Below are 3,093 nucleotides of genomic sequence, written 5' to 3'. Positions count from 1 at the left end.
CCACAAAGAACTGAGTTCAAGGGTACTCAGGGCAGCCAGGCAGCCTGGGGTGGGCCAACCTAGGAAAGCAAACTCTGTGGCTTACAGGTTAATATGACATTTAACTTCAGGCAAATTATGGTTGTAGGTCTTTGAATTCAGATATGAATTCAGATTTGAATTCAGTTAATATGGACAAAACTATTCACAAGGGTCAGGCTGTGAATAGAAAACCTTATATGATACTGGAAAAAAAGTTGAAGACCTAGTGGTGTAGGTATTACTTCAGGATGCTTCAGGTAAAGTAAATACTCCCAAGCCAATATCATTTTTAGTGAACTCTGTATCATTTAGGTTAACTGAAAATGCTGTATATCTGAGAAATGGATCTGAATGTTTAATTAAAAAAGAAAAGAAGGATTACAATTGCCTTTCCATAAATTCAAACATATATCAGTAAATAAAATCAGGGGGGGAAGATTCAAAAACTAAAGTGAGGCTTATATTTTGGTTAGCAGAAAATGCACTTTTAAAATTGTCTCTCTAAAGGAATATGATTTTTACTCTTTGTTGAGATGATAAATAATTATTTCATGATTTATTTCATTTCATTCATTCCTCACTGGCATGATAATCTGTATATTACCTGACAGTTTACTTTAGATAGCTTCTTTATTTAGAAAGTAATCTTTATACTTCATTTTGTTCTTATTTTTTTTTCAATAAAATTGAAGCCATGTGGCCATCTGGATAATCTGAGGGTGAGAAAGTCTTCCCTGCAAGCTGCCTTACTCAGAATCAATGAAGAGGGTGATGAGATGTGAACATACACAAAACAAATGAGAGTCTGGACAGAAAAGAAATTAGCATAAATGAAACTGGAAGACAGAATCTACTTTTAAATGAATCACAATCCACAAATGTAGACTCTGTTTCTTATGAAGATGTCTGAGAGTATGATTGCATCTCAAAGTGAAGAAAAATCTGAGCCACTGGGACAAGAGTAAAGAAGCAGCTCCTGGTGAGAAGGGAAAGGAATCAGGAGGATTTGGGGCCATAGATAGCAAGAATTGTGAGTGCCATAGAAAGGTTTCTGTGAGGTGAGTGCTTTTCAGATGTGTCCTCATTGGCTCATTCTGAAACACAGCCTCACTTATTGGGCTGTGTTAAATGGGTCACATATGGTTGTGGGGAAAAAACCTTGGGACAGATTGTCATTGTGTAATCCCCGGAATACAAAATAATTCCAGCAGACTTCAGTTCAATTTCCTAGGGCTACATTTTTGTCCTTCTAAAGAATGGAGATTTCACAGTATAAGTTTGCAGGAAAGATAACAGAATCACATCCTGGAGCCAGATCCTTAGATAGGGGTATCTGTGTTCTCACTTTCCTAAATGTGAGGGCTTCCAATTCTTCCTAAATAGAAGGAAAATAGAACTTGTAATTGTCCAGGGTTCATACCTTGAGCCAAAGAAAGTTAAGGGATCTTGTCATTTGGACACATAACTGTGTATTAGCATGCCATTTACCACGTGGCCAGGACAGGCAGGCTTCTAGAGCAATAGGGCCTAGGGCCACAGTTCTGTTTAGTTTCCTCATTTGGTTGTTAGGACTAGAACTACTTCTGGACTTATATCTGTTTTACTAAACCAATTTCCTGAGTCATTTAACAATGTACAGCAAATGTCCTCTGAATGCAGATCATTGCAGTAGGCAGAGAGAGACTTTAAAGGCAGACATAGGACACATAAAACATTTACAGAGAGCAAGAACAGAAAAACTGCATGGGGGAGGAGGAAGCTAGCAACACATTAAGTAGAGTAACTGTCAATCCATTCCATAAATATTAATTGTGTGCCAAGGGCCAGATACTGATAACAGCTGTGGCTACAAATAAGCTAAAATGCATTCTGATTTTAGCCTGTACATTTAGACAGGACCAAACCCCGTGCTGAAGCAGGGTTTAGAAGAATTATTAACAATAGGTTTTTACAGTGCAGGATTTATTAGAGGAGATAAATATTAGGTCTACAAAGAACTTCTGAAGACCTTGATCTTAAGTAAAAATATTCTTTCTTTTCTTTTGTGTAGGGATTAAATTCGGGGTTGCTCTACCTCTCAGCTACATTTTTGAGACCTTTTGTAACTTAAATTTTGAGACAAAGTCTCCATAAATTGCTGAGGCTGACCTCAACTTTCAACCCTTCTGTATTAGCTTCCCAAACTGCTGAGATTATAGGTCTGCACCATGAAACCTGGCCTAAAGAAAAATATTCTTAGTTAAGCACATGGATTCTGATAGTAATGAATAGTTTACAAGGAAACAAAAATTTTAAAACCATCATAAAACTATGAATTAAAATTTTGTGATGTGTACAACCCAATTTTTGTGGGAATGACAAAAATATTCTGTGCATAAGGAACATTTAATCTAGCTGAAGAAACACAACTGGATGCAAAAGCAAATTCTTTGCTAATGGCTACTTTGCTGTATTTTATGGTGGCATGATTTAGTAGAATAGAGATTAAATATGGACATTTTCTTGTACTTTGTTCTTTTCCAGGGACTTAGAAAGTGATTTTTATGCCATTTATCTTAGCAGTTCCCTTGGTAAAGTGAACAGGTCTATTTATTGCATTTACCTTTCTAGATTTTATTTGTTAGTATAGTCTGACTGGGATATCTGGGCCTCAGAAATGGAGCTGAGTTCTAGTATGTGACTGTGTATTTTCCAGTAGAGTGGAAACAGGGATTTCCCTGAAACAAACAGTTTTCCAGGCATAATGGTCATTTGACCCACTTTTCATAATCTTTTCCCTTCTCTGTAACATCCTGAAATTCCTGACCTAGCCTATACTACAAACCTGGTAAGTTATGTCCTTATAAAGATTTCATTCAGTTCTCAAAAACTGAGATATAAGTTAACTACACTTTAAATATGTCTTATTTAAAAAATACATGTGTGTGTGTGTGTGTGTGTGTGTGTTTTTTAAAGTTCATGTTGAGATGATTTCTGATGAGGTAGCATGAGGAAATAAACCTAGATTAGATTTTTTTTCTATTAATTACCCTGAAAATAACTATAAATAACAATATATAAAGCTATTATATA

Source organism: Callospermophilus lateralis, unplaced genomic scaffold (genome assembly GCF_048772815.1).
Source record: "Callospermophilus lateralis isolate mCalLat2 unplaced genomic scaffold, mCalLat2.hap1 Scaffold_83, whole genome shotgun sequence".
Lineage (NCBI taxonomy): Eukaryota > Metazoa > Chordata > Mammalia > Rodentia > Sciuridae > Callospermophilus > Callospermophilus lateralis.
The sequence above is the reverse complement of the archived record's forward strand: the minus strand, read 5'-3'. Positions refer to the sequence as shown.